The following is a 22,359-nucleotide window of genomic DNA, read 5'->3' on the forward strand; positions in this document are numbered from 1 at the left end:
TGGTGTGAGAAAGCAAAAGAGCCCGACTGTAGTCCCTTGCTTGAAGCATCCAAGTCACTGCTGCAGCAAGTTGGAGGGGCCTCAATTAAAACTTGCAGGAAGGAGCTTGTGGGGCTCGCTCTCTGGTGTTAACGTGCCCTGGAGGGCACCAGGTCTTTGATTTGAGCCTGACGGTGCCAGGAGAGACCTGGAAGGTTAAAGCCGGGGGAAATCTGCTCGTGCTATCGACCTGCCGCGAGACCGAAGGGGAAGCAGGCAGAAAATGTGAGCAGTCAGCGCGCTGGTGGCCGGTGGCCAAATGTCAATTAAAGAGAAAACCTCTCTCTGAGGCGGCGGGAGCAGCTCTGCGCTTCCCGCTCCGGCTGGAAAAAGCCATTTGCGAGCGAGCAGGGCCGCGAGCGGCAGCCGGGCCCCGCGCTGCTATCGAACGCGCTGCTGGATCCCTGAGGATGTTCAACGCCTGGAGATTCTCCAAAATTGCCGGAGCTGCGCGCTCGGATCAATGCCGAGCGCTCGGGCTGTCTGGGCCTGACAGCAGAGCGGAGATGCTCGTTCGGAGGAAACCGGCCGCCCGAAGCTCCGGGGCAGGCAGCGTTTCAGGACGGGCATCCCGGGAGCAGCGTGGTGTCTCTTGCTGCGACCTGCTGGGTCCAGAGTGAACTCGAGACCAGGAGCAGCCCAGGCTGGTGCTTGGGGTGAGGGATGAGGTGGCCACGTGGTAGGGAGGTGGCCGGGATGAGCGCGGTCCCCTGCGGTGTCCCCTGGCAGCAGGACGAGGTGCCTCCTCCGTCCCGCGCTGCCGCTGGCAGTCCGTGTCTCACCGGCTCCAGAGGGGCCCCAAAAAATTCACCCGGAGCAACAAACCGATGGTTCGAGGGCTGAAATCAGAAGACTGTGTGTCGGGGAGCTGCCGAGCACCAGCGTCTGCCTGGAGAGAGAAGAGAACCGCGATCGCTTCCCCGGTCCAGCGCAACCTCGCTGGCTCTCGGGGGGCTGTTCTCCTTCCTCCCTCCTCCTCCTCCTCCTCTCTCTTCAGCCACTGGCTCGGTGAAAGCGCTGCGGTCTACCCTAGGGCGACAGGAGGGGGGTAATAAGGATCTGGCCTAGATTTGGGGCGAGGGGGCCGTGTTTCAGCGCGGCCAAGCCTTTCCGAGGCTGCACCAAGCTTCCCACCCCGAGATGCTGCCGCGGCGAGAGCAAAGCGGACGGAAAGACCCGCTCTTTCCCGGGGCGGTGGGACGGCGGTGCTTAGCCGGTGGGTGCACTTAAGGGAATTCGAATCAGCGAAAGCCGGTGCCGTCGGTAAAACCAAGCGAGCGGCTTCGTGGCCCGGCCCAGCTCTTTGCTCTAAATCAGATGCTTCCCGCTGCGGAGCGGCCCGCGCGCGGCTGCCTTTGCCCGGGAGCGGGTCGGGGATGCTCAGGCAGGGGAGAGCTCTCCAGGTGCAGCTCCTCCTCCCGCCCGAACACCTGTGAAGGGCTGAGGCATGGTCTTCCCTTCCTAAATTCTCCCTCTTAATTGGAAATAGCTGTCATTTGCCACCATTGTTTTACTGGGGCCGGCGCGGAGGTTTTGGCAGGGAGGGCGAAGGGGGGTGGTGCTGATTACGTTCGCTTTCCGCTCATTTAATGTGATGAAGTCTAACAAACGACTGGAGCCTGCGATGGCTTTTTGTGACAGTCGAGGCATGGAGCTAGCAGCCCATTTTTGGCTGCGCCGCGAAAGCCTCGCATGGATTTATGTCACCTCTCTGGCTGTTCAGAGCCAACGGTCTTAATTCTATTAGCGCTGCGAGGGAGCTCTTGGAGCCCACAAAAAATGACCCGAAATGCTCTTTTTTTTTTCCCTCTCCCCTCCTGGGTTTGCGTTATTGCAGATGTGCTGAGAAAGCAGCCGAATCACTGAGCTCCCCGGCGTGGGGAGAGGGCTGGGGGGTGATTCCTGGTGTCCCGGCACCCCGGGGTGTTGCAGGGTGCTGCGATCGGAGCCGACGGGCAGCGGAGGGGGGTGCTCGGCCCCCGGCTCCGAGCTGCTGCTCAGGGCACGGCTGGGGGAGCTGGGAAACCTGGGCTTGCTCCCAGCTTGCACCCAGGTTCCTCTAGTTTTGAGCAAGCGGATTGGTGCCCCGTGCCTCAGTTTCCCCATCCGGGTGTCCCTCGCCGGAGAACGGCTGTGCTGTTGGGAGAAAGCCTTCAAAAACAGAGGCGTTGGTGTATTCTGCAGGAAAAAAAGCAGCTCTTGGAGTCAAGCGAGGACATCCCATTAACTGGAGAGAGGAGCGCAGGATCTTATTTGCCCATTACAGTCCCAGTAACGCCGGGCTGCGGCGCGGCGAGGGAGCTGGCAGCGCAGGCGAAACCCCGGCGTACCTGGAGGAGCAACTTGTCGGCTCCCCGAGATCCCGATATGAGCGTGGAAATATCCGTTCTTGGCTTTCCCGTGTCATTTCTGGTGGCCGAGACGAGGCCACCGAGGAGCCGCCGGCTCGGTGGGGTGAGCGCGGCGGGAGGCCGGCTGTGGTTTCTGCAGCGGGGCCGGAGCAGAGGGACCACCTCGCCGGGCGATGGCACGTCCAAGGCCGCCCCTTCCCTTCCCGCTTCGCCCAGCTCCTTCCCAAATTCCTCCGGAGCAGGTGGCTCCTTCCCTCATCCCGCGGCAGCTCCCTCCGGCCAAACCGGGCACCGCTCCGCTCCGCCGTGCCAGCTAATGGCTCGCTCCTCCCCGCCAGCTGGGGACGGACGGACCCCGGTTGTCACGGCTTGGCAGCAGGACAGCTCGGAGAGGTGACAAACCCAAGGAGCCACGTGCATCTCCTCCATCCCCGCAGCGGAGACGTGCTCGTCCCCACTGGGCCGGTCCTGCCCCCGTCGCGGGCGCGGAGACCCCGGGACACACATGGGGGGACCCTGCTGTCACCTCCCCGTCCCCCCCTTCCTTTTTTTCAGCTGATTCATGAAATCCGGGTGCTCGCGGCGCCGTGTTGCTTTAAGCTGTTTACTCGAGTTCGGGAGGCGACTGCGCGGCGGGTATTTTTAGCTCGCCGGGTAGCGGAGCGGGATTAAAATGCAGTCAGTGTTACAGACGCTGGGGGTGAATCAGTATTCCAGCGCCAGCCTCTCCATGCCAGCCTTTCCCATTGAGTGTCTGAAAAACCCGCGTTTCCATGGCGACCCGGCTCCAGGGCAACCCGCTTCCTCCAAAAAAAGCGGGCGCAGGTAGGGCGACGGCGCGGGGAGGCTGCCGGCAGCCGGGAACGCCGGGACCGCGCGCCGGGACTGGGTGTCTTGGGGCGTTAGAGCCGGCGAAAGGTGGGACCGGCCCCATCCCGACGCCCTTCCGTGTTGCGCGGGTTGGACCAGTTGTGGCCGTGGCTTTGGTGGGAACGTGCCCAGGACGCCTCGCCGCGGAGGAACCGGAGGGAGGGATGAGCGGAGCCGTCTGCTTCGGCTTTGCTCCCCATGGGATGAACTGGGAACTTCTCCCCTTCCCGGCATTTGCTGAGCTAAATGAGTTCAACTAGCAGATCCCCTTACCCGCGTTGGTGCCTCTTCCTCTTCCACCTCGAGGATGGCTTTGCCGGGTGTCTTCTGTCTGCAGTGTGGGACCAGAAATGCTCCAAGAGGACTCAAGGATGAAGACAATTATTTAGGATTTCGCTCAAAACCCATCCCATCTTGGGTTGCATGTTGGCCAACGTAGAAACGTTGGTGTTAGGGTCTCCCATAGAGAAGAGTCAGAAATGCTGGGTTTTTTTCCTGTATTTTCCAGCTCAGCAAATCTCCCCTTTTCTCCCCACTGCTGCATTTGCCTTGGAAGTTTGGAGAGGGGAGGAGACAAAAAAAAAGAAAAAAAAAAAGGCTTAGTTCTTGCTATGAATAATAATAATGATGGACATTTATATAATTAGGGCTGGTTTCAGCTGGTGCAGTGTTGGTGTCGGAGGGCTGAAGCGAGAGCCCAAGGGGCGCCTGGTTCTTCTGGAATTAGATGATAGTTTGCTTGTTTTAATAACCACAAGTTGGGTGGTTTGTGGCCTCATTCGATGCTGCCCTTGGAGATGTTGTTTTGATGGGGATGTGTTGAACCCTGTTGGTCTCTGTGCTGCCCTTGGAGATGTTGTTTTGATGGGGATGTGTTGAACCCTGTTGGTCTCTGTGCTGCCCTTGGAGATGTTGTTTTGATGGGGATGTGTTGAACCCTGTTGGTCTCTGTGCTGCCCTTGGAGATGTTGTTTTGATGGGGATGTGTTGAACCCTGTTGGTCTCTGTTCGTGTAGCATCCAGCAGCGGGGCCCTGCCTGGATCCTGGCTTTTCCAAGCAAGTCCCATTTCTGGCTCCACCAAGACTGAAGGAGCTGAGGATCAGCTTTCCTCCTGGCTGCTTTTCTGATGTGACTCTTGCACATGGTGACCCATCACAAGCCCAAACAAATCAGCCCTGGCCCTCATGTAGCTGTCCCAAAGGAGGCTGAAATCATTAAAGCATCATTCAAGCATTAAAGCACGCTGATAAAAATGCAAAATAAAGCCTGGCTCTCGGCACGGTCAGCCCCATCGCTGTCTCCTTGCATGGGAGCACAGGGATTTTCAGCCCAGTCAAGAGCAGCCACGGTTGAACAAAGCCACCAGTTTTCAGAGCAGACTTTGCGCTTTTCCATCCCTCACCTGGGGGGGGGGGGGGGGGGGGGGGGACGGGGACAGCACAGCTGCATGAAAACCTCTCCAGTTTCCCAATGCCTTTCTGCCTTTCTCAATAAAAGAGAAATGGCTGTTTAAAACCCCGTGTCCTTGGAACAACATCCAGGCTGAGAATTGTACTGAACAAAATGATTTTTATTGAAGCATTTTTTTCCCAGCCTGATTTATTAATATTTTTCTCCAAACAGAATACTTTCTGAAAAAAAGGCTCCTTTTGATCTATAAAAACTGTTGTCATTGTTTTTTTTTAATTGAAAACCACTTCCATTTTCATTAATAGCTGTTCTCGCATCCCTAGCCTGCACTCAGCATGCTTGAAACAGCTCCTATCCGACGGGTTATTTTCCAGAACTGGAAACAGTCGACACGACGGGCTTTTTTCTATGCTCACGGCATATTTAGACAGGCTTGTTCTTATGCAGGCGGCGTTCAGAAAACGGGCTGTTTTTCTTGTTCAGGGTAACAAAAGGGAGGAAAAAGTCATCCTTCAGCCTGGCCCTGTGTTTTTATGTGGTCTCATCACTTTTGTCTTGTCTTGGTTTTGGCCAATGCTCGGTGCAAGTTAGTCTGGGGCTGCCGCCGCGTGAGGCAATGGCACTTGTGGTCCTGGAAATCACAGCAGGTTTCGGGTTTGCCGGGAATTTGTTGGAGAGATGCTGCTGGGGCAGGAGCCGCCTTCTGCCTTCCTTTGCGTTACGAAGCTGCCTGATTCGGAGCATCTAAAAGGTTTTTTGGAGTCGAGGACCTTTCTGGTCCAGCAGACCCACCTTTGCCTACAGGTGATACACGTGGTCGCGGGGAGCCTCGGCATCTCTGGGGACGCGTGTTTAACCCTGCCAGACGCTCCTCGAAGCTCAGCTACGCTTGGCGGCAAAAAAAGGCCTTTTTTGTGCACGTGTCTTGAGGAGCCCGCACGAAACACATGCAAATGAATTGCCTCTTATCGCCGCTGCCCGGCCGGGCTCTCCACATCATTAGCCTTTTGTTTCCTCTTGGTGCGAGCGATTCTTCATCCAGGCTGGCTGCGCACACAAAACGATATTTGCAGAACAGCCTGCAGCAAGAAAACAAATTGCAGCACTCCAGATATCTATTGACACTAACATTTCAGAAACGTGCCCAAATTCGCCAAGGGCCGACGCGGCCCTCCTTCGGCGCGGAGGGGGAGGCGGTGGCTCGCACAGCTCAATTTCCAGCGCCAAGGCGATGGGCAGGAGGGATGGGGATGTGCAGAGGGGACACGTAAGCCTGTTGCCTTTGAGCCCTGCTGGGAAATGTTGGCCCAATCTGCAGTGCAGCTTCGTAGCTGCCTTCCAGGACGGGACCGCGTGAGGTCAGGGGGTCTTCAGCAAGGATGCTCCGGTTGCTCCCAGCTGGAATAAGTACCCTCTCCCTCCCTGCAGCTTGTGTGAGGGAAGGGAAGGTCTCGAAGCCTTGTCTGAGCCGATCTGCAAAGCTGCTGCAGAATCAGCACTGGTGGGGTCTCCTTGGACGCGGTCCCCTTCTCGGCACGGACCTCGTGGTGCTTCTCCGCAGGACCCCGCCGCTCCAGCCTCTGCTTGGCATTTATAGCTGCCATTTGCAGCACTCTGCTATTTTCTGATGCTCATTTAAAAAAAGCAGCTGACACCATCTCGCTGTTCATGGGAGGAAACTATTTAGGGACACAACTAGTGGGTTTTGGAAAACTTACCATAATGGGAGAGAGTTCCTTCCAGCAGCACATCTGCCTTGCTCCCTCTGAGAGCCGCGGGCCAGCTCAGCAGCCAGCTCCAACAGAGCAGCGCTTAATGGGACGCTTTTAATGGGACATTAACAGCTTAAAAAATACGAGAGGCAACTTCTAAATGGAACTATTTGGAGTCGGCTGGAGCCGGGGGCTCTCCGTGCTTCCCGAGCATTTGTCCCTCTTGGAGAAAGATGTCCAATTCCTTCAACCAGTTTAAATGTGTCCTCGGGGCCGAGTGGCAAGTTGAAAGCCAGCACGTACTGATGAACTTGGCAGCGCTGGGTTTTGTGGGGATAAAAGGCTTTTTAAGAGGTTGGGTCTGAACTATCGCAACCCCTCCAGCACCAGGGGAAGCTGCCAGGGACAAGCAAGCTGAGAGGGATGCACAGATTTTTCTCTCTGCTCTTGGTCATGGCCGGTGCAGCTGTGATGGGGCAAAGGGGCTGGTTCTGTGCGGCAGCACAAGTGCTCCTGTATCGCAGAAAATGACGGGGTATGAAGTGGGGATGGATGGTGAGGGGCTCTCTGCATCCCTCGTCCTCTGCTAAAACCCATCTGTTAGCCAAAGGCGTCTCCTGACTTCACGCGCCTGCTAGCCGGGCAGCTGCTCTGCCGTCAGGTCGCATCCACCATCCTTTCCTTGCAATTCATGGTTTCGTGCTGCCAAACTTGGCCTTTTTTGCGGTGGGAGGGGGATGAAGGAAGGGGGATGATGGGGAAGGAGGAGGGGGAGCGTTTCGCTCTCCGGGTCTATTGTCTAATCAAAGCGAGCCTGACTTTAAAGGCTTCCTGTTCTGAGCGGAGCCGACGGGGAACATGTATCATTAAAAATGTTCAAGTGCCTCCTTCCCAGCACCTCTTTGAAATTGCTCGCGACTACACAGCCTCCGCGTCGGCAGGGGATTAGAGGCGGCTCCGGGCAGGCACGGGAGAGCTCCGTCCCGCAGCCCCCGTCAGCTGGGCTGTTTCTGCCTTTCCATGTGACTCCGCGGATGCTGTAACGGGGCCTGGGCCGCTGTGGAAAGGAAAAGCAATTTGGATATGAGCTGCCCTCCAGGCTGCAGGCATCTCTCCCTCCTGTAATGCAGCACGTATGCCAGGAATCACCGTGTTTGCACGTTTACCCGCTCCCATTTTCCCTTTCCATAACATCTGGGAGCTGCCTGGGTGTTACCTGCCGGAGGCAGCGAGCCGTGGGGCAGCGTAGCAGCCTCCTGCGGTCCCAGGGATGCTTTTCTCTCGCTGTAAGAAACCACTTCTGTTCTGCAACAGCTGTATCCAAAAAGCTAATGCAGCAGCAGGGAGGTGATGAGTGCGTGGGGCCTCAGCTCTCAAAGCTGCACGGCACATCTGGGTGACGACCTGCTTTTCCAGGCTCTTTTCGCCTGGGGCAACGCGGGGCCAAGACGCCGCAAAAGGCTGCGGCGGTGGATCCACCTGCGGTGGGTGATCCTAAAAGAGGTGCAAGGGGGGATCTCTGTCTTCCCAAGCAGCTAAGGAGCAGCTTGTACCTCCTGGGGAAAGGTCTCCGTCCTCTCGTGGCGATGCTCCGTGCCCGTTCTCCCTGCAACCCCATCCCGGGGAAGGAAAAGGAGAAGCAGATGCACGCCAAGGGCTCCGTGCGCCTGTCCCGCTGCCCGTCCAGGCTCCCGCCAGCAGCTTTATTTTCCCCTGGTGTTGAGAGGAGTTAGCACGACAGCGGGGTTGGGAAGGGCTGTAGGGAAACGGCCTGTTCACACCTCGCCCACGGGGCAGGATCGGATCCCAGCAGCAGCAGCAGAAGAAAGCAGAGACGGCCGGCGCTGGGAAGCAGGAACATCTTCCCCTCGAAGGAGCCGTCCTTTTCCAGCTGCGCCTTGCAGATCCGTGGCTCCACATCTGCAGCCCCATCACCTTTGCGCCTGGCTCCCCTCCCTGCACAGCCCCTCCGTCACCTCCCTGCTTTTATACTCCAGGTTTCCAGGGAGAAGGAAGCCTTCCCGCGGGCACGTGCCGCCCGCCCTACGGTGCAATCTGCGGCTTGCCGGTGCCTTCCCGAGTCGCGGGAAGGGGTGGCTGCTGGCTCGCTCCCGGATTTGCCCCGTGGCAGGCGGACGGGCTCTGCCTGGCCCAGCTGAAATTCGGATGAGCAGAGATGCCGCATCCTCGCTGGCGATCCGCCCCGCTCGGCGCTGCCGGGAGCGAAGCAGCTGCTGTGCCGATACGGCACCGAGCCGCCGGCCGGAGCCCCCCGACTCCGGTGCAGCCTGCCGCGTAGTCGGGCTGGGACCGAGGGGCAACCACCGGGGTTGGAAGGCTAATTAAACTAACAGTGGAGAAAATTGCTGGGGGAGGAGAGGATAAGCCAGCCCCACTCGGCAAAAACCTCCTCGCGCCCCCAGCAAGCTCGCGGACGCTGGCAGGAGGGCGGCAAAGCCACTTCCAAAAGGCTGCTTTTATATATATATATATATATTTCCCCCTTCTTATTTCCGTGGCTGTGAGAGCTCATTGTGTTCAGCAACTCTGACTTGCTGCATTAGGCAGGCCATAAAACTGTGCGTGGTACTAAGCCTTCTCATTAGCCTTTATTACCGAGCAGGGAACGAGCAGAGAGCTCGGCTCCATGGGTGGGCAGCTCTTTAAAGCAATCACCTGCGGCCATGCAACCTGTTATGAAAACTCCCCGAATAACCACGATAGATTTGTTATGCGCGTGCAGGACGCGGGTGACTATACCGAAATCACCGTCTCTTGACACGTAAGAGCACGCCGTGGTTGCTCTGTAAATTAGGGGGGTCAGTGCAGTTGTCACGCGTGCAGGCGGGGACGGCGGAGGTCGGCGAAGCGAGGCGCCGGGCTCGCTCCTCCGATGGCAAGAGCCAAGAGGTGCCCTGAGATGGGGGAAGACCTGGAAATGTGATCAACGGGCATCGCTGGGGGCAGCGGCCAGGAGTTTAGGAAGGGTTTAGCGGGCACGGGGCCCTCTGGGAGCAGATGGGCACATCCCCAAAGAGCAGGACAGGAGAAGGAAGGGGTTTAGCCAAGTATGGCATAAGATTTTCAGTCCTTTTGGTCTCCCTCCTTCCTCTCGTACTCACCTCCCATTGCACCAGCACTTCCCCTTAACTCTGCCCACCGCAGCCCCTCTCTCCCCACCGTCGCAGGCCACCTTCAGCCCCCCAGTCCTCAGCGCACAACTGCTCTGCATGGCCACGCCATCACCTCTAGCCAGGCCGATACCCGCTGCTGGTCAACCCAGGCCTCCCTCAAGGTCAAGGCCTCCAAGGTGAAGATCTCAAGAACCTCCATAGACCAAACTGGGTCAGAGCAGGGCACAGGAGATGTTGGCATTGGATTTTTTTTTCCACCTCCTCCTGCACATTGAAGGGAGGAAAAAGGGGTGAAAGGACCCAAGGACCCTCTGGGGCCAGATTCAGCGGGGCAGCTGGGTGTTGCTGTGCCCCAGGTGCTATGGGGAGCCTCACCTGCGGCAGGGCTCCCCGAGAAGGGCTGCACAGGGAGGGGGAGGGAAAGGAGAACAGGCTGAACTCATCAAGACGTTCACAGACTGGCTTCCCTCCTCTCTGATTTTGTTTAAATTAAGCCATCTGCCCACATTAAATGGTAAATTATCTCAGCTGCTGCCTGTCTCTCCATGGGGAAAGTGGCCAGAGAAGGAAGGGAAGGAGGGTGAAGGCAGCAGTGCTGCAAACCAGGCTTTCACTTGGGGAAAACATTGGTCCCATGGAGGTATGTGTCATTTTCCCTTCCATGCGCTGGAGATCAGCCCTAGGCAAAGCAGAGGAGGTCACCTCTGTGGGATCACAGCCCTGCTCCTCCGGCCTTGGAGGAGGGCTGGAAATTGGTCTCTAATCTGCCTAATCAAGTGGAGCACTTTGCAGCGCGACCTTCCTTGGCTTGCGTCCTTGGGAGTCCTGTTCCAGGCGACAGCAGCCTGCTCAAGCGCTGAGATAAGGGCTCACGTTGTAAATCTTTGGCTTGGTGGAGCGAAGGGACTTCAGCGTAGCAGGATGACCGCTCTGGGGCTGTGGTGGAGAATTGCTACCTTGGACCGCAGCGGGTTTTGCTTGGGGCTTCTGCTTGGCTTCTGGTTCAAATGGACCCTGCAAAGAGGGAAACATGCTGACCTGGCAGTTGAGGGATGTGTTTTTCACTGTGTTATTTAGCTCGGCAAGACTTTGCTGTTGCTTGGGGATGCCTTCAGAGGTGAAGCCATCTCCAGGTCCTGGGGAGCTGGCTGGTGGCAAGCTCCCAATGGGAGACCCCTCTTCTCTTGGGCAGTTTGGAGCCAGTCCCAAACTCATCTGCCTTAGCTCTGGACATGCTGGTCCTCTCTCTGAGGAGGATGGAGGTGGGTGCGTGCATCCATCCTCCAGAGAGCCAGGCACGCAGGTGGTCCAGCCTCCTGCCAGCAGCACGGCAGTGACCTGGCCGGGCGTCCCGGCTGTGGGCTGCCTCCCTCCAACGGTGGATTTGGCCACGCTCGGTCCCCTCTGCTCCTGCCACGCTGGATGGTCTCCCGTGGCAACGTCACCACTTAGCAACACACAAGTCTGCCACCTCGCCTGCCGGCCCCCCATGCAGTGCCCGATGCTATGACAACACCCCAAAAATAGCCATCCTTGCCGTGCAGCTGTTTGGGCCTGGGGAGGACGTGGGCCGGCCAGGCGGGACTTCTGGCATTTGCTGCCAGCTCCTCGCTGAGGCCTGGCTCTCATCACTGGTGTAACGAGCTCTGCAGCCTCTGAGCGGGTCCCCAGGGCTGGGTCAGGGAAGCAGCTGGTCGCAGCTGTGGTGAGTCCTGCCATAAGCTGGTGGCAACCAGTTAGTCCAGCGATTCAGCCTCATTGCAGGGGCCGACATGCTCCTCTGCTCCCGTGGGACAAGCCGTGGCACCCGCAGGACCTCCCACACCTTTCGGGTTCCGGACGGCTGTAGGTGGCCCTCGGAGAGCAGCAGCCAGAACTGGCCAACGTCCACTTGGCAGCCGGCCCCTCTCACCCAACTCCGGACAGCAAAACGCTGCCTGCTTAGCTGGACTTGACTTGGAGGAGGTGAGCGGCACGTGAGAGTCCCTGCAGAGATGGACTGGGGCGGCTGCGGGGGGTCTTTGCTTGAATGCATCCGATGCCGGCAACTGCAGCCCCTGCCAAGGGAAGGCTCTGCCGCGCCGGAGAGGGGCTGTGCCCACCCTCTGCCACCAGCACCCTTTAATGACAGAGAAGAGCATGGCAGGAAGAAGAGGATTGGGGCGATTTTTCTCCCTCTGGCTTTCCGTCGCACATTTTCTCGCATCCCTCTTGCGGCTGCGTTGTTTTAAGCACGGTGGAGCCAGGACCGGGCAGCGTATCTCTGCTCGCTTTCCGTGCCCAGCTCCAGCTTGCAGAGCTCGGGGTGTCTGGACCGGCACCAAGAGCATCTGCAAGCAGTTCATGTCTGCAGAAGTCGTATCAGAGAGCTGCAGCCGGCTTGGCTGGTTGGTGCGTGCGGAGTCGGCAGAAGGGCCCTGACACCCGGGCTGTCCCCAGCCAGCAGCGGGAGCGCCGGGAGCTTTATGGCTATAAGTAGCTCTCGGTGGCTGCGAGGCAGCCTGGTTAGATCCGGCGCGTGGGCCACGGCATGCAGCTGTGCTCACTGGGGGTGATGTTCTCCAAAGCTGTAGTGTCTCCCCTCCTTGTTTCGGTGGTCTCCTGGGCTCAGGTTCACCCCCTTGGAGGTGTTTTGGGGTCTCTTGCCCAGTTTGCGCTTGGCCCTGCTGCGTTTGCCGGGGCCGTAGCACGTGGGCGCTGCCGAGCTCCTAACGGAGAAGGATCCGGCATCGGTCCTGCGCTGATACGGGGATGCAGGAGTTGGCAGAGCATCTTGGGGCTGAACATGCAACAGGATTTATAAAGGACCATGGTGGGGAAGTGGTTTAACAGCGAGCCGCGTGCTTCCCCTGCCCTCAGCTCCTCTGTCCCATGCTGCAGCCAATACCCAGGGAGATTTATTTCCAAAAAAGCAGCCAAGAGAAGTATTCACAGGGGGTTGAACTTGCATTTGACTGGTGTGAGACATGACTGTGGGTCCTCTCGTGCCCCACTGCCACACCAACCCCCCAGAGCCTGCAGCAAGTGCCCGGGGAGGAACAGGCTGCTCCTGCAACGCCGTTTGCCATGAACGCGCTGAGCGTGTCAGCAGCCATCGCTGCCTCCCAGCCGAGCGGTCCCCACTCGGTTACAGGCAGCCTGTGCCCTAGGGTCATTAAGCACCAGGAAAAAGAAACCGCAGCCGCTCGCCCGGCACAGGGCAGGCGCAGGTCCAGCTCCCACCCGGCAGAGCTCCCTGGCCCCGGGGGCGAGACCTCGGCCGGGGGGATCGACTCCCTCCCCGGCTCCTGGTTTACGGCGCGATCTCGTCTGTGTTTTCCGACTCGCCGAGGGAGCCGGGTGAGTCAGCACTCGGCAAAGGCTGAGAGGGCGGCTGAGCAGCAGGGAAGTGTGGAGGGAGAACTGACAGTGGGCTGCAGGTGAGGAAATTTGGGAAGGAAGGCGGCGAGGGCTGACAGAAAGCCACAGGAGAGGGCACCGAGGAGAAGGGAAGAGCGCTTTTTTTTTTTCTTTTCCCCTCCTTCTGCTGGAAATCAGCAGTCGATACTGCTGCTTCCTACGAAATCCACCTAAAGGACCTAGACCAAATCCCCACAACCAGCCTAAGAAATGCCCAAATCAAAGCAAGGGGGGTGAGGGAGTCTGCTGCAGGGAAGGCGGCAGCCGGTGGGAGGGATGGATGGATGGAGCTGAGCATGGGGAGTTAATGGACTGTGAATAGGACTGATGGTAAGGGTGAGGGGCAGAGCCTGAAGGGCAAATCACACCTGCAGGGAAGATGAATGAGATGTTTTCCCAAGACGAATGAGGGAGCCTCCACAAGGGCACCAGCTGGAGGTCTGGGCAGGAGTCCGTGGAGGAGACGAAAGGGTTAAATCAATGAACCAGGTTCTCATCAGACTTTGCTGGAAAGATTTAGGTTTTTCCACTGACTTGTATTTCTCTCCTGGTAGCGTTTAGGTGCGATAAACCCACATGTGCAAACACACACTGCCCTTCCCCTGGGGGCTGCCTTGGAAAAGAACATCTTCCATCTGAGGATCTGTGCACGGCTTGCATCCTGGAGGCCTCGGAGCCTTATTAGCTCCAGGGGTGTGTGATTATCCACAGGTGTCCGAGGGGGGGAGAAAAGATGCAAAGAAGCAAAATGGCTTGGCCCAAGGTGCAAAGAAAGTTGGCAGCGGAGCTATGAATAGCCCTGCCGGCTCCTTACAGCCAGCCGAGCGCTGGGCTGTGAGGCCTCCTGAAAGGTGGGAAGCCAGAAACCACCTTCTGCTTCCTGAAAGACTCGCAGAAGGGAGGGATGTGCAACAGCGGTGGGGACATACCGGACTCGGCTTTTGAGCGAGGACTAACTACTGGCCCAAACCATGAGAACCAGGAGATGCTGTGGGCCACACAAGGTAAGGAGAAGGATGGATAGACACAGAAGCAACTGGTAGATGCTTTCCCTGAGCAGGACCTGTCCTGAACACTTGGGTTTCCTTTAGTATAAGATCAGAGAGGGGCTAAGAGCTGGCTGTTGGGAAGAAAAGCCCCAGAGGTTTCCTTGGGCTGCAAGTTTGCTCCCTCCCGGTTCCCGCATCAGGTGCCCCCTCAGATGTTCTGCCCGCGGAGCGGAAAATTTCACCCTGGTCGCTCTCGTCCCGCTGGCAATTAGCAGCCCCTGAAGCAGGAGGGTGGACAGTCCCCGACGCTGCTCCCTGCGCTGGGCCGGCCCCGGCTGCTATTCTTGCTCAGATGTGTCTGTTCTTTTTTGGACTGGCTTTTGTCTTCATCCAACCAGCCACCCCGTCTCCCAGACAGGAGAGATGAAAATGAGCTCTCTCATCCTCTGCGGAGGAGAAGATCAGGGAGAGAGACAGAGGAAAAGTGAGGGAAATTAAGCAGAAATAGCTGAAGGGGTCATTTAAAAATATCCCCACGACTCCCTTAAAATATATATAGCAAGAATTCATAGTCTATGGCTGAGGGAGCTCCAGGCACCAAATGTACAAAGTGGTTTTTGATAAAGACCCATGGGATAATGCACAGGTTAGGGGGAAAGGAGGTTTGTGGGAGGGAGGAGGAAGAGAACCCATGCTGTGCTCGGGGTGGGATGGTCCAGGGTTGCTCTCCACGATCCTCCCATGCCCATGAGCCACCCTGATGTGGGGTGAAGTCACATGTTGGTCTTTTAGGGCCTCTAAACCACGGTCCTTTTACTTCAATCTACCACCTGGCCAAATCCAGGTCATCCACTGTTTGTGTAGGGCTGGCAATGCCACGGCCCTTGGAGACCTCATGGGTGGCCAGAGCCCTCACCAGCCTGGGCACAGCAGCTTTGTGGCGTTATCTCTTGGTCCATAGCCGCTTTCCTCCCTGAGGAGCAAGCTGCACTGGTCCCTCTGCCCGAGCAAGACCTGCCTAGTGCAGGCCCTGGGTCCCACGGAGGCTGCGAGCAGGCCAAGGCGGTGGCGGGGCTGAGACCAGCCATTCCAGAAGGGAGCCGGTCCTGCTCTTCATCTCCAGGAATGGAAAGAAAGGAATGTGCTGAACACGCTGAAAATGCTGATGGACGGGACAGATGGGTGGCAACGCACGGGATGGAAACGGTAATGAAACACCTGCGTGTGGAGAGCCCCGTGGCCGGGGTGCTCCCGCGAGGGGAAGCAGACGAACCCGGCACTCGGAGGGTTTAAGGCTCCAGGATGCTCCCAGTGGCACTACGCCCCGTACACCAGCTGGCCCGGCCCGTTCGCTTTGACATCCCAAAGTGTTTTTCAGCTCCTGATGCTTTCGGAGTAGGAAGATCCCCTTATTCTCAGGAGCATTTTGGGATCAAGGAAGGCTAAAGGCCCTCTCCAAAAAGCAGCCCGTGTTTTCCCGCTCCCAGGCCTGTCCCAGACGCTGCGTGATCAGCCAGAGCCCATGAATTTTTCACTGCTCCTCCGTGTCGCGGAGGATCCCGTTACGCTGTGGAGATGGGTCTCCTTGGGCAGCAAAGCCTTGCCCACAGCCGGCAGCTGGAAACTCAAGAGCCCGAGGGAATTAAACCCACAGGTTCCTTCCTCGGGTCCGGCAATGCTCAGAAACGTGCCCAGGCTGCGGTAGCAAAGTCAGACGGGCTTTTAGATACCGGCGGTGACTTTGGGGCCCTGACTGAAGGTTGGCGAGTGTCTCCTTACAGATCTGTGGGGTTTATTGATTGTCTCCTGCCCAAGTTCCCACCCCGTTCAGATTGTAACTGCTCTCCTCGAGATGACAAACGGAGCTGCCAGCCTCCCGGCTCCTCTGATTTATTTTAATTGCCATCTTCCCCTCCCTCCAGCAACATAAAGACACAACAAAACCATGCTGGGAGTGCCAAGCTGGGACGTGCCGGGGCGCATTTTGCAACTTGGTGCTTTGTGGAGGTGACGGGGCTGTCACCGCTGGTGAACCCTCTTTCCCCACCTGCCTCGCGCAGAAGAACCCCCTCTCTGAAAACCCACCACAAGGGGAAACTGAGGCACTGGAGCTGGTAAAAGGGAGATAGGAATCTGTGCATAGGTGACAGGGAAGAGAAATTGGTGTTGGGCTGCCTGTGCATGGCCGTCTCCGTAGATCGGAGGGGTCTCTGGCATTTTATGGGCTCCTCGCCTGCCACAGAGGGTGATGCGTTTCAGCGTGACACCCTTTCTGCTTGCAAAGGCATTGGGAGGGAGGGAACGTGTTGTGAGGATGTGGTGTTTTCACCTTTAGGGCTGTGGAAAAGCTGCCTTGATGTGACAGGCTATGCTGGAGGACAGGACGTGCTGCCCAGCATGATGTTCTTCACTCCCACAGCAGCCGGACCTGCGTCACAAGGAAGAGCTGTGAGACATGAGACGGGACGCCCCGGAGACCAAAGGGAGCTGGGACTTCTGCATCTTTGTGACACCGCGCTTGGCGCTGCAGGGAACGAGGTGCCGATCCTCACCGGGGTGTAAGAGAGGCGCAAGGTGCCCTGCGAGTTGGTTGACACGCAGGGCCGTCTTCTCCAGACCCCTGCGCGGACACTGGGCCCTCTGCAGGCTCCTGTTCAGCTTTTCAAGGGAGCCTCGTGTCCCTTCCCAGCTGCTAGAGCAAACGGCTGAGGAACACCTCTTGCCGCAGGCTGTGTCCTTGCTTTCCTCCCACTGGGACAGTGGGGAAAGGTCCCTGTCTCAGCTGCTCCGAGCTGGGAATCGGCGCTGCCGGCTGGCTTTTCACAGCGTCCTTTAATGCTGCCTCTTCCTCCCAGAGCAAGCGCCACTCATCTCAAAAACATCACGCTCGGCTGCGATGTTATAGCTCGGAGCAGGAATGGGGGGCTCTCCCCCCTCCCATTTTCCCCCTGTCTCCCCATCTCCTGGCCTCCATTCAAGGACCTGACGGGCGCCCAGGAGCCCCAGCTGCGTAGCCGTGGGGTTAGGAGCCAGGCCTCGGCTCTTCGGGTCGGCTTGGGGTCCCCTCGACCGGAGCTGCCACCTGTTTGCTGGCAAGACGCAGCTCAGGCAAGGATGCTGCAGCATTCGCTCATCGTGTCACGGCCGTGGCAGCGTGTCACTGTGCAGTGACATGGCGATGACTCGAGCGGAGGCTCCAGCCGTTTAAAGGCGCCGGCCTGCCTGGATTGCTGTGAACCTTGTCTCATCTCGGCGTGAGCATGGATGGGTTTAGTTCTTCTGGGCAATGTTGCTTCTCCTGAGGTAGGACGGTCTAATTTTTCTCCCTGTTTCTCCAGGAGGAACAAAGGCACAGAGTGATGAGGGACCAGATTGCCACCCCTGGTGTTTTTTGGTCAAAGGGTCTCTGAGCGGAGGATGATGATATGAAGTTAGGCTCCTTCAAGCACAGGTAGCGACTGTAAGCTGAGGCGCTAGCTTGCAGGAGGCAGATGGACCAGAGACATGACATTGACCAACGAATCTGCAGCCCATGGATGTACCCAACCTCCCTGGGTGCCACTGGGCTCCCTTGGGCTGCATCCCTGCCCCAGGGGCAGCAGGGCCCTGCCTCGCTGCGGCGAGCCGAGAAGAAACGCGCTGAGGGCTGCAAAGGTTTGGTGCTGCAGAGACGAGTCCCCAAAGTCAGGTGCCTCCATCCCATATGGACATTAGCGCCCTGAATGTAGCCATCCTCGGAGCATCCCTGGGGAGGACAGTTGGGGACTGGAAAGGGCAGGAGACTGAGAGCACAGATGGAGCCTAGGAGCTCGAGTCTTTCTAGTTATTGGTTAATGCCCAAACACCAGCCTTCCTCTGGACACTGGTCTTCAGCAAAGGACGTGGCCCTGCAACATGATCTTGGATCCCCAATCCCCGAGGCTGCCTTAATCCTCTCTGTACTTTGGGGGGTTATTCTTCCCTTTCCATTAATCTCTGAATATTAGGTGGAAAGTGAACAATTACTGTGCTAATGGCTCCATGAATTCCTTCATTACTTATTAAACTCGAGCACTCCTCGCTCAGCTGAGAAAAAGAGCTGAAATAGAGAGAAAAGGGCTCGGAGGGGGGCAGGAGGGGCTGCGCCGGGGCAGGAGGCCCAAGCTCTTCGGAGCAGGCCCTGGCCCTGGCTGCAGGCGGAGGGGCTGGATCAGGTCCCAGCAATTCCTGGGCTGCCGCTGCCCTCTGCCGGCAACGGGGCTGGGCCCGGGGGCTGCCGGCCTCTCCCCGCCGGGGCTGCGACGAGGTCCTGGGAGCAGGAGACCGGGGGGTCCTGGGGTGCAGGGAGGGGAAGGGAGGCAGCCACCTCTGACCATCCTCTGCTGGGGACTGGGGTGGTGCAGAGATGCAGGATGTGGACAACGATGCTCGCGGAGAAGGTACGCAGGAGGGAAGGGGTGAAGGGACTGCCTAGCTTGGGGAGCTGCTGCAAAAGTCCCCAGAGCCTTTGGGGCGGTGCTGAACTGAGCTTAAGCAGGGAGGAAAGGAGCCTGGCTTTAGCTACCGCTTAACTCAAGCAGGGTCACTCCTGATCGACCTCGGAGCGCAGCACAAGGATGCTGCAGGGATGCTCCCTGCGCAGGGATGAGCTCCTGGTACCAAGAAGAACAAACAGGCAGCGGGAGCAGGTCCTGCCTGACCTCTGCAGGACAAGCGAGAGGTAAAACCCAGAGAAATTCCTTGTGGTTGACGCTGCACATCCAGAGGGACTGTCACCATCTGGGTGTAATATGAGAAGAGCTGATGCAGGAGACGGGACTGGCTAAGGACTCGAATTCAGCGCCATGCTCTGGCAGTGCCTCCCATGAGACTGCGAGCGCGTCCCAGCCACCTCCCGCTCAGCTGCGGAAAGAAGCCGGCTCCCTCCCCGCTTTCCTCGAAGTGCTGGGAGCTGCCTTGCGGATCGCTGCCAAACCTCACCAGGATCCCGCAGGGTGGATGTTCTCCAGCTTTTTCTGCTCGCGAACGCTAGGTCTGGGCCGTTGCGGAGATGGCTGCGAGAACTGCAGTGACTAACCGGGGGAAGCTTTCGCCTCCCCTGCACAGCGTTCGGGTCAGAGTGCAAGACAGCTCACTTCTGGGCTGGCAGCTCGCGTCCCTGGAGTGCTCTTGTGGCCTTGCCTAAGTGAAGCTAATGTATTTTGATGTCTCTAATGGCCAGCTGGGATGCAAGTGCTTCTCCAGGAGCAAAGTCAGCCTGCTTGAATACCAAACTGCAGAGGCCAAACAAATACCTCCTCAGTCGAGGTGCTCACAGGTCTTCTGCCAGCATCAATCAGTGGCGCTTGGAGCAATGCTGGTTTGGGATGGAGCCAAGGAGCCGCCTTTACCTCTCCTCCTAGGTCAGGTTGACATGTTCCTCTAAGATCTTCCCAGTCCGGACTTTGCAAAGGAGACATACAGTTAAACTGCTAGAGAAAGGCTTTTGCAGAAAATGGCAAGTTTCTTTGGTTCTGCAACATCCAAGTATTACCCAGGATCAGCCCAAGTCCTCAAAGGTACTTCGATGCCCAACTCCCATTGACACCAAATGTAATTAGATGCTTATATCTAGGCCATGGGCTCAAGGGCCATCTGGCACCTTAATTATTTATACATATATATAAACACAGACAGTACTCTTTATCTAGTCTGGGCCTGGGGGGAGATTCCTGCTCACGCCGTATCATTTCTCATGGCCTGACAAAAATGTGCTCTTTTTCAGGGCTCTTCTTAGGTGCTGCGTTTCCTTTCTCCAGCGCCAAAACCCGCTCTGAAAAGCCTCAGTCCTGCCGAACCGTCAGTGACCAGCTGCCTGTTGCAGAGATCTACATCTGACGGTGGCTGACGCAGCAGTGGAAAAAGCCAGGGGGAGAAGATGCCCCCCCCTTTGAAGGAGCACGTTAGAAGAAGGATTGAAATCAGATTAAATGACAGACAGAAGGACACTTTGGTGATGTGTCCCATTGCTCACCCAAGGTGTCTTTTAAACTATGAGTCATCAGCCGAGGAATTGCAATTTCTGGGTTCTGCGTTTCACATGCAAACTGAGGCGCCACGAGGAAGCGGTTAGGACCTTGGCAGGTTCTGGGGAGTTAAAGTCTTTATCATTAACTGTTTAATGTGATGCATTTCCTCTCAAGCCAGTGGAACTGTTCCAGTTTTCACCAGATGCAACCTCAAAGATGAAGCTGAAATAAGGCAATGTAGATTTCCCCACATTTTCATCTCATCCCCAAACAAGGGTGCCCAAGGAGCGAGACCCCTCGGTGCCTCTGTGATTCTCCGTCAGAAACCGTGGGAAACCCAGAGGGAGAGCCGGCTGCGAGGGGTATTTGCACTGGATGTGGGTGCATCTGATGCAGACCAAAGTGGTGGGATTTTTGGTTTTGTTTTAACTGGGATCTTCTGCTCCCTGACACATGTTGCTGTCCAGGTCTCCCTTCTAAATTGATCCCACCCTGAGCTCCAGCAAGCTTTCTGACAGCCCTGGCACTGGAACTGAGACATTTCTGTAAAATGCTAACACCTTGATGGAATAGCATTTTTTTCAAGGCGGGGGGAAATGCCAGAGCATTTTCATTCAGTTGTGTCTCCCCAGGAAAGCAGCTTGAATCAGCCATGATCAGTGGTTGCAATAAGCCCGTTTGACAGATGCTTGGCTGATTCTGTTTCTAAGACACCCAATACTCCTCTGTGCCTGTGACTCTAGCCCTCTTTCGCATACCTCCGTATCGCTTCATCTTGATGATCCATACCCACATAATTGTATCTACCTCCCATATATTTTCGGATAATTATATCCACATGAGCCAGGCTCCTGTATCACTGCGGGCCAGTCTCTGAGACATGTGTTAGGTTAACTCGGTGTCATTACAGGGGAAAATCTCATTTTCAGGAGCCCGACATGTATTTCAAACACAATTTCTCTCATTCCTCGGCCTATATTTAGATAGCTGCTATTTACCCACCATTTAAAACCCACCCACGGTTTCGGGAGCCTCTGTGTACCATCGCTGTCAGAAGGCGATGATGGGACAGGGAGAAAAGCAGTCTAATGGCCTGCTATTAAAAAACCTGACTCAATCCCCCTTCTGGCGGATTAAGCTGTTCCTGGGGAGCTCTCTCCTCACCATGGGTGACATGGGGACCCAGGGGCATCGCAGCGAGACGCACGGCGAGGGGACATGGCGCTTTCTGCCTCCCTTAAACTACTCGCAGGGTAGTTATCCAACGTGGCCCGGGGGTGAGGCCGAAGCAGCGCTGGGTTAAACCGAATTCTTCCTCGCGCAGGTGCAGGTTGGTGTTTTTCTCAGACGTTTCCAAATTTCCAAACTGTCTATTTTGAGGCAGCTGAAAGAGAAGAATCGATAACTTTCCAGCACTGGAAGGAGAAGCCGCGGGGCTGCAGGGGAGGTGGAATGAGGGTCGGGGGTGGGTGGCTTCGGGGCCGGCAGGGCCCATTGCCACTGTGGATTTCTCCCCCGGGAACGTTTCCGAGTCCCTATTTCCGATGCGAAGGGGAAGCCTGGGCGGGAGCGGGAGGCGCCCGGGGCCCACGCGGTGGCACCCAACGAGCGGGAGCCTGGTTGGGGCCTTAGAGCCGCTTCGGTGGGACGTGACTGGAATTCCCTTAATATAAACAACGCTTTCTGTGACAGAAAATTGCACACGGTTTGGACATAGGCAGAGTGCGACCACCAGCTAGTCACCGGGGTCTTCTCTCCTTTTGTGCTTTACTTCCCGCCCTCGGCCCCAGCCGTTAGCGCGCCCCCGGCCTGAGGAGAGCGGAAGCGACCAGCACCCCCGCCCCCACCGCGCGCCGCAGCCCGGCGCGCTCTGAGCCCGCCGCCGCAGCCCCGCGGCGAACGCTCCCGGGGAACCGCCCTCCCTCGCTGCAACCAATCAGAGTCAGAGCAAGCGTGACTGACTGCCTCTTTAGCCTATCCGCAAGCCACGCGGCTACACCCAACCAGATGCTTGGGGAGATTTTCTCGCCCAATCATAAACGAAAGGTGGAGCTTGGGTAGCAGCCCGCGCTTCTTCGGGAAAGGCATAGGCTTCAGCCTATCAGAGCAGCAGAGGAAAGGTTACCAGTGGCCAATGAGGAAAGGGGGCGGGGTTAATGCAACTCGCGAGAATTTGAGAAGGACGACGGGAACCCGCGTCTAAGCGAGCGGACCAATGGGAAATGGCGAGGCGGGGCCACAGCCAGGACCGTTACAAGTGGCAGGCCGGCGAGCCAATCAGAAAGAGGAGGTAAGTTCGCCCAATGGCCAATGAGCAGGGGCTGTCCCCTACGGTGGAACCGTTATGATTGACAAGAGAGCTCGCCCAATCAGAAGGCCGCTCTCGTTCCAACCATCCACTGAGCAAACGGGGCGGGGAGAAGTGCGAGCGGGGCGCCTCTTTCCGCGCCCTCCTCCCGCAGCGCG

The 22,359-nt window shown here is 57.5% G+C and overlaps 1 long non-coding RNA gene across 2 annotated transcripts; it reads left to right on the plus strand.

Annotated features, from left to right (window-relative positions):
* The first annotated feature begins 8,764 nt into the window (after positions 1 to 8,764).
* LOC135323740 (uncharacterized) lies at positions 8,765 to 20,970 on the plus strand. Of its 2 annotated transcripts, XR_010385263.1 has the most exons (4): positions 8,765 to 13,921; positions 15,030 to 15,112; positions 16,242 to 16,444; positions 19,650 to 20,970. It is a non-coding gene; the product is annotated as an uncharacterized LOC135323740 (long non-coding RNA). The 2 variants fall into 2 exon arrangements; XR_010385262.1 differs by lacking the exon at positions 19,650 to 20,970 and having other exon boundaries at positions 16,242 to 18,057.
* The last annotated feature ends 1,389 nt before the right edge of the window (positions 20,971 to 22,359 follow it).

The sequence above is a fragment of the Dromaius novaehollandiae genome, chromosome 27 (genome assembly GCF_036370855.1).
Source record: "Dromaius novaehollandiae isolate bDroNov1 chromosome 27, bDroNov1.hap1, whole genome shotgun sequence".
NCBI lineage: Eukaryota > Metazoa > Chordata > Aves > Casuariiformes > Dromaiidae > Dromaius > Dromaius novaehollandiae.